Source organism: Tenrec ecaudatus, chromosome 8, assembly GCF_050624435.1.
Source record: "Tenrec ecaudatus isolate mTenEca1 chromosome 8, mTenEca1.hap1, whole genome shotgun sequence".
NCBI lineage: Eukaryota > Metazoa > Chordata > Mammalia > Afrosoricida > Tenrecidae > Tenrec > Tenrec ecaudatus.
In genome coordinates this window covers 561,822-571,135 of record NC_134537.1, presented here as the reverse complement: position 1 = coordinate 571,135, position 9,314 = coordinate 561,822, and positions in this window count along the sequence as shown.

Here is a 9,314-nt window from a genome sequence, read left to right as displayed (position 1 = left end):
TGTTCCCAGATCCAAGAATTTAGCCCATAGAAAGCAACCTCATTTTAAATATTGAAGCGAAGTGAATATTTGTTATTCTAAACTGTAGGATTTAGAATATAACAAATGCTGATCTAAATCCTAACTCCGTCACGAATTCAAAACTTCCATCATCAGCTCCATCACATGTGTTACATATATGAATTTTAATGTAGAGGATGTACAAATAATGGCATGTATTACAATGTTACAATGTATATAAAACATGATTTTAAAATTTTAGAATAATTTTGTTGACTAGAACTTTTTTCTCTCCATCTACTTCACACTTCATCTGAGTTATGACTTACAAATGAGAAATATCTTAAAATGTTGTTTTAAGATCAGATGTTTTTAACATATAAAAACCTACTGTGTTAGTCTGGGTAGACTAGAGAAACAAATCCATGGACATACATATGTGTATAAGAAAGAGATTTATATACAAGAGCAATTGAACATTGAGAAAACATCCCAGCCCAGTCCAGATCAAGTCCATAAGTCCGATATTAGCCCATGTGTCTGACACCAATCTATAAAGTCCTCTTCATACTCACGAAACACATGCGATAATGCCAAATGTAGAAGATCGCAGGCCAGTGGGTAGAAAGTCTTTGGATCCAATGTCATAGGAAACATCTCAGTGCTAGCAGGTGTCTCTGTATCAGGGTGGGTTCATGTGTCTTGTCAGCTGCCATGCCTCCCAGGGTGTGAACAGAGAGAATCCCACCTCCAAGGAGGAAGTAGCAGATTCCCCAGAATTCTCAGAAGAAGGCCATGCCCACACAGAGGCCTCATTGGCTATGATCTGATCGACAGCCTAGACTCTACCCCTACATTTTGATCCTTAAATTATGATTATATAATAACCACACCTACTTAGGATTAAGAATGTATTATAATATACCTTATATATTCTATATGTTGCATTATAATATTTCACTATTGCTTTTTAAATTTGTTTTAGGTTGAATTCTATTCCCTAAAAAGATATGTTGAAGTTCCAATCCACAGTAGGCTAAAGCCTTCAGAGAACATGGATTTAAGGATATCCCAAGTTAAAACTTCTAGCTTTCAGAACTGTGGTAGTTAGATAATCGTTTGTCAATTTGAGAGGATTAAGGTCACAGTCAATAAGGCCTATGTGGGCATAGCTCTCTCCTGAGGATTTTGGGAACTCTTGTATGTCTCCCTGGAGACAGGAGACACACATACTCTCTCTGCTCATTCCCTGGGTGACATTGCAACTGATTAGACACATGGAACTATGCTAGTGCCCTGAGCTGGAGGAGCCCTGTGGAGACCCCTGCCAGCGCTGAGATGCTTCCACCGCCACTGGATCCACAAGACTTCCCACCCACTGGCCTGTGATCTTCCTGCATTTGGAGTCATTGCATGTGTTTCATTTGAGTCTGAAAAGGACTTTATAAATTGATATCGGACATAGGGCTAGTATTGGACTTAAGGACTGGATCTGGGCTGGGATGTTTTCTCAATATTCAACTGTTCTTGTATATAAAGCTCTTTCTTATATAGGTGTCTATAAATTTTGTTTCTCTAGCCAACCCGGACTAACACAAGAACTGTGAGTGAGTAAATTTCAGTGCTTGTAAATGTCCCAGTTTATGGGACTTTATTACGCTAGCCCTAGGAAACCAGCACAGTGTTCATAGGTTGACATATTTATTTTACATAATATTTAATTTTAAAAGTTTTTTTATTCACATGTTGTCCTTCACTCCAGCCGGGTAAAGTTAGAGTACTTGTTCTTTACTGAAAATCTCTCTCTCAAGTTAGAGTACTTGTTCTTTACTGAAAATATCTCTCTCTCTCTCTCTCTCTCTCTCTCTCTCTCTCTCTCTCTCTCTCTCTCTCTGTCTCTCTCTCTCTCTCTTTCAGTGTCTGGCAGCTTCTCAGCACAACCTGCAGGTGCTAGTTGTCGGGTAGTGCCAAATTAGTTTCCATGCTGAATGGAAAGTGTTGGCTGTTCCCAGCACTTTTTAAAAACTGACATTCATGTTTAAAATGATCTGTTCCCCTGAGCAAGATCGCTGCTGTGCTCACCCCACTGGGCTGCTAACACCAAAGTTGCCAGTTCTAATCTCCCAGCCACAGGGTGGGAGAAAGGTGTGGCAGTTTGCTGCTGTAAAGATTTACATCTTTGGCCTTGCTACGAATGAGAATGGACTAGATGCAGTGGTTTGTATCCATATGGGAAGGTCGTCAGTTGTAACAGCTGATTTACACTAGAATGCTAACCGAAAGTTGGACAGTTCAACCCAAGAGTGCCCCTGGGAAGGGAACAGCAAGTGGCAGAGTGCCTCCGAGGGCGCCCAGCCCAGCGGTCCAAGCACATCTCGAGGGCATTGCATCCAAAGAGACTCCTGCTCCCCAGACCCTTTGCCTGGAATTCCTTCCTGTATCAGGGGAAGCTTATAGCTGTGTCCCTGGGCATTTGCAGGACAAACCTTATTATGTCATTTAGGGTATCAGGTAAAATTTATGAATCTCAGTTTGACATTGAAAATGTTCGTGTTTTTCTGTTTTGTTTTGAAAAATGTTATAGTTCAATCAAGTGAAATGCTTAAAATCACAAGTCTAGTGATCAACCCCAGGTCGCTATGATTCAGAACAGACTCAATGGCCCCTAACAGAAACTCCAGTGATCAACAAAGGAGCCCCCAGCTGTACTTTCAGGTAAATCTTGGTCTGCTAACCTCAATCTCGGCAGTCAATCCAGCAGTCATGCCTTAGGAGAAAGAGCGGGCTGTCGGCGCCCATAAAAGTCACAGGCCCAGACATGCTCCATAGAGCCATGGTGAGTCAGAATCAATTCAATGGAAGTTATTGGGTTTAGAGGTCAACATTGAGGTGGCACTGTTTCACCTGTTTCAAGACAAATCGTCCATCACTTTAACAGTGAATATTGTACAACTCAGAGATTTCATGTTAGAGATTTCATGTCACAAATTCCCAGCTAGGTCATCCATGATTTAGGCATGTGCATCAGAAACATTAGTATGTGACTTGTTGGGGACCTTCAAAGAATTTTTCACTCAGAGGATCCATGTGATAGAATAAAATTATCTCATGTGTTTTTCTTGGCTGTAATACTTATGGGAACAAATTGCTAAGTCTTTTTCCCAAAGAGCAGCTGCGTGGGTTTGAACTGCCAACCTTTCAGGTATTGGCCAGGTCCTTAGCCATTTGCACCACCATAACTTTTAAACCAAACCCATTAAATCCTCTTGTGAACACTTTACATTTAGTAATGCACGTGTCCAGACAAGAAGATAACTCTCTAGAACAGGTTTTAGTCCATTATCCCCTTTTTAACAGAGGAAGAAACTGAAGCCGAAGGAAATTTTTATACTTTCTCAAGATCCATCTGTAAATTGCAGCTGTCATATGGGTCCAGAATCCATGCTTTGGATTTCTGGTGGTACTTGAACTCATATGCTGACCCAGGATTCCTTTTACTTCTCTGAGAGGCTCGTGAGTTACAGAACCAACCAGTCCATGTTGAGGAAAGAGAAGGGAAAGCTCTCAGCAACAGGGGTCAAGTTGGTGGGGAGGGCATCTCTCAAAGACAGGGTAGGGAAGGAATTGTGGCTCAAGTCACTGACTCGGAGAGGGTATGAAACAAAGGCCACAGAAATTCAGAGAGCTGCTGGGCTACGTTACTAATCCTCAACTTATCAAACTCAGCAGACATGTATTTTACTTTCTTTAGGCATTCAGTGTCAGGTCAGCAAACATTTTCTCTGTGAAGAACTGTCCTTTATGCTGCAGGAAATGCTGTGCCCTCTTAATGTCTGCAATGACAGCCATACAACTCTTGCCCACCATTTCCAGTGTGAACTCTGTAAGTGGTTCTTTCTGTGCTAAGAGTTTGTTTGATGAGCACTCAATGACTGCTAACCTAAAAGTGGGCTACTTATCTCAACAATACCACTGAAAAAAAGATCTGACAATCTGCTTACGGAAAGATCACAGATCTCTGGTGATCTATGGAGTTCTAATCTGTACTCATGGAGGGGCCATGCATTAGAATCTATTGGACAGCAAACACAACAACAATTAATGTGAAGAATTGAGGGGGACAGAGTCGGGAGCCACAGGCTGGCAGTCCCTTGGTACTCTGGGGGTGCTTTATACCTTGATAAGCCTAGATTTACAGCAATCATCATTACTTGAGGGGACGCTTTCCATTTCTCCTAAAAAGGTCTGTCTTTTCTTTCCCTCCGGTCTCCGAAGCCACAGTGCCAGTGCTTCCTCAGGAGGTAAGCTCCTAGACTCAAACCATGGAAACAAAATGCTTAATGCTCTCCTCACAGGGAACCATTGTCTGACTTAAGTGGCTGTATTCATGGGTAGAATCTTAAGGCAGCAAAACCCCTGGATGTAACCACAATGAAAGACGTGACTACCAAGTCCATGGCAGAACCCCGAGAATACTGTTAGGAAAGACGTAGCGACTGGTCGCTACACGGCTGGTCCAAACGAGAAAGAAGGAAACAAAAATCTCAAAAATGCAGCTCGTCTACAGAACCAATCTCCACGTGTGCTTTTCTGTTCTGCAGCTAGAACAACGAGTTATCACTACCTTCTGTCTTGAGCACAATCGATGGTTCCAGACAGAATGAATAAAAACTGTAAACCAGACCTCAAATAACTAGAAAGATCAAATTTACTGCAACAGTGGAGACACAAGAACCTTCGAGCTTATTTCCCTGGGATACTTTTCCAGGTTGGAATTCAAACTACTCCTAGATGTTGCCTAGGAGCCAAAAGATGGAGTCGCTCATGAGATCACATAAAATACGAGTATTTTCCTCTTCTAAACGGTCATCAAAGGAGACCTGATGGTCTGCATGTGTCCTAGACCGAAGGTGGGAATGTATATGGTGGCAAAGATGCCACATAAATGGAAATAGAAAAGCAGAATGGAAGAAGGTTGATGTATGGTGGTAAGTATAACCAATATCACTGAACAACGTGAATAGAAATCGTTCAGCAAGAACCTAATTGGTGTAAATATTTTCCCCCAAATCACAATAATATTTATATATTTTAAAGTAAAATTTAAATTTGAAAGTGGTAAGAAGCCAGAGAGATAAGAATATCAAGCCATAAGAGCAGAAGTAACAGATAAATGAATAAAGCTGGGAAACAGATGGGGGTAAATTTTAAAGTTAGTAGACCAGGAAGCTCTAAGTGGGGACAGTCTGAGACGGCACACAGATTATTGTGGACTTGGAGTTGATTACTGGTATCCTGTGGTCATGGTTGCACAGACATCTGAATATGCAAAAATCACTGAATTATACATTTCCAGAGAGTAAACATGACATGTATTATTTCGCAATAATGTTAGTTTTTTTACGTATATTGTTGGAGTAGATAGCAGAGCAAAAGAGAATGTGGCAAGACACTGTACCTAGTATACTCAAGCTCTTTAACTGTTAATTCAAAATTCTTGTGGCTAGACCAGAGGGTGTAACTGCATCTTCCAGTCATGGCTATTTAAAGTCAGAACCCATACGATTAAGGGATCGTGGGTCTAAGAAGTGTTAGCAGGACTACATTTGTTTTCTTGATCTAAAAATAAAAATTTTATTTTCTCCTCTAAGGCATTCAAAGTTAACAGGAGTATCAAAGACATATTTTTAAAAACACATTATTATGAATTTAATAATCAGTTTCATATCCAAAGTTTTATTTAAGTCATGGATGCTAAAATACTTTTGTTTGATCATTATTTTTAAACACGTGTAATTTGACAATATGTGTCTATTCTTTTCCTACCAATAAAAGCTTAAGTCACTTCGTGATTTAATCAAGAAAATAATTTTAAACAACTTATTTTAAGACTTGGCTCAGTAGGGTTAGGGTTAGAGTTAGGGTTTAAAAAAAAACACTTGGCTTAGGCCTTGCAAAGCACAAATAAACATTTAAAAGAAAAATAAACACACAATGACTATTATTTGCCCATGTACAACTATTGTTAGTGCAAGGCACAGAAAAGGTAAACATGGTTACATAAGAAAGTGGCTTTGACTTCATCTCTGGATGTTTAAAGTTGTAATCAAGAAAAATGTGCAATACCAATGGACAGCAGAACATTTGACAAAAATGTATTGAGTGCATTGTTCATTATATTTCAGTTTTAAGAGTACAGTTTAAAAGCTTTTAAAAACCAAAAAATATGATTAAAACAAAGTGAAAATCCCCAAAATGAAACACTGAGCATGAGCTTGGCCATGATGCCTGGTTGGCACTCACTTGTTGATTACTCCAGATTCTAGTAAAAGAGAGGATGCAGTTGGAATTCCAGAAACCATGCACCAGCCACTGTTCCAAGAACTGGGCTAATAAAGTGACCAATCTTTGCCCTTGTGAAATCTCTTGCGAAGATAGACACATAAACACCAAAAACGATTTGTAACATACTATGCACTGGAGAGGCATTGGGAAACCCATAGAAAGATGTTTAACCCAATGGGAGTGGCGGAGGGTAACAAGGAGAAAGGGTTAGAATGGCTTGGACATAAGACCTGAACCAAATCTTATGTAATATTATGATGGTTAATTTTATGTGTGAACGTGGCTGTACTGGAGTCCTTGGGTGGTGCTGGTAGTTACGTGTCAAATGACATATTGAACGATTGGTGGTTTGAACCTACCCAGGGGCCTCCAGGAAAGGCCTAGTGACAAGGGGCCGAAGCCCTGGAAGCCACGGGGAGGTGGTTCTAGGCTTCAGTACGCCCATTGAAACCATACGGAGGCAGTTGCCATCTTCAGTATGTCCATTCAAAGCAGTTCAGGGACCACTGATTTGATCTGGGTTTGGGCTCGACTGTGGTGCTCAGTTGGTTGTTATAACACTAGCCTGGTTGCTGTCATAAAATAGTTTAAAACAAAACAAAATGCATGTCCATGAAGTGGAAGCTGACTCACTGCAATTTTTATAGGATGGAAAGAACCACCCCCACAGGGTTCCCAAGGCTTTACATATTCACAAAAGCAGATTACCACATTTTCTCCGGCACAGCTGGTGGATTCAGATGGCAAACCTTTTGGTTAGGAGCCAAGCAGCTAACCACAGGGCCACGCGATGTTGTAACATGTGATTAGATTGTTTATCCTCGAGCAATGTGATCTGGCTTCAATCGGTTGAAGGCATTAAGAATCAAAAGGGAGCTGTCTTAGTGTGTGTTCTGCCTCCATTGTGTCAGAATGATATTACTCTTCCTTTACTTCATGGACTGAACGTGTGTGTGTGTGTGTGTGTGTGTGAGTGATTTTCTATACCCTAACCTCTGTTTATCCAGAGGAAAACTACAAAAAAGAGTTATCAAAGAAAACAGGTAAAGGGCAACCCTGGAAATGAAGGTTGGGAATGAAGAGGTTCCTAGAAGGTGGAGATACCATGAGCAAAGGATCATATGTGAAAATATCATACAATATGGAATATAGGAATTTTTTATGGGGTACAGTGTAACGAGGTGTGTTAGTCCAGGTAGACTAGAGAATCAAATCCATAGAAACTCAGATTTTTATATAAAGGGTAATTAGACATTAAGAAAGCATCCCAACTCAGTCCAAGCCCATAAATCTGATATTAGCCCATATATCCCATACCAATCTATAAATCTTCCTCAGACTCAGGAAACACGTGCAATGATGCCAAATGCAGGATAATCACAGGCCAGTGGGTAGAAAGTCTTTGCATCTGGTAGCATTGTAAACATCTCATCGCTGGCAGGGGTCTCCAAGTGGCTTCTCCAGCTCCCAGGGCTCTGGTTGTATCAGGGTAGCTCCATGTGGCTTCTCCTCAGAGATGTCTCACGACGAGTCAGCAGAAAGAGAGCATTGTCTCCCACCTCCCACCTACAGGAATTCCCACAATTCTCAAGAGAAGGGCATGCCCATATAGAGGCATCATTGGTTGTATTTTGATTGACAGGCCAGACTCCATTCCTTCCCTTGTAATCCCCTCAGATTGATGCCAGATTATTTAACTAGCACACGAAGTCATGGGAGAGTAAGCTGCAGAGAGATACAGCAGTCATGCATGCCATCTTAGTAGATTCAGCTTTAGTCTAGTGAGCCATGAAGGAGTTAAACAGGGAATTAATGTGGCTACAATTATATTTTGTTTACATATAATATATTAGGCTGCATGGTGACTGTACAGCACCAAGACCATTTAAAATCCCTTATGAATATTTAGGAAGAAAAAAATGAAAACGGAGAAGTACTGGGTAGACCTGGTGTATACAGCAGGACACATGGCCCGTGATCAGGAGTGAGCCAGTTAAGTATAGAGAAGGAAGCACTAAGAAAACCCCCAACATTCAGGTGGGTTGAGTTGTGGTGCCACCAATCAAGACAAGGAACTTACAAGAGTTGACTAGGGGTGGGAGTAAAATTTAGGTGTTTTTTTGTTTGTTTGTTTTTAATCTGCTAAATTAGCCCTGCCATTGTGATACCCTGATGGAAATATCCAGTAAGCAGCTAGATAAGTGAGACAGAGATCTGTGTGGGAATGAGCAGTTTGGAAATTCTATACATCTTAGAAGACAAGGTTATCCATGGGGGATTTACCCAAAAAATGAAACATAGGAAACACTGATATTTAAGGGTTCTGCTGTAAGATCGAGCCTCACATCTGGATGGGTCCTAAGGGGTAATTTTGTAATTGAAGGAAAGAAAGTAGAGATGGGTTAAAGTTTTAGAGTGCTCACCTCTGCATGACTTCAGGAACCAGGTTCGTGCAGAGAGAGAGAGTACTCTATTGTCAACATCATCTTATAGTGGCATACAAGCACCCATAATTATAGATAACCACATCCTTAACAAAGTGGGCTCTACCCAACCCTAGAGGTCCCTGAGTTCATTGAAGAAGTAACCTAACACCAGTGCTGGGGACAGGTAAGGGGAGTGACTGCCCCTGAGCAAGGAAAGCAATAGCACATGTCTGCTCCTGTAGTTAAAGCTGCGAGCCAGCTAGCAATCAGCCATGTACTTGTAAGAGGGCACTTTAAGGCAGCACTATGGTGGGAGGATATTGTAGGGATCAATCTTGGTTATGAGAGTGTGATTGAGGCTGATGGCTAGCCTACAAGTGTGAAGGCCTCCCTCTGCCCTGAATCCTGGCCTTACAGACTTCTTAAAATATGAGAATAAAGATGAGGCTGCTTCTGGAAAGACTTATGGTCTCAGAAGTGCAATGAGGCAGTTCTATGTTGTCCTACTGTTTTGCTATGAGTTGGAATCGACTTAATGGCAGT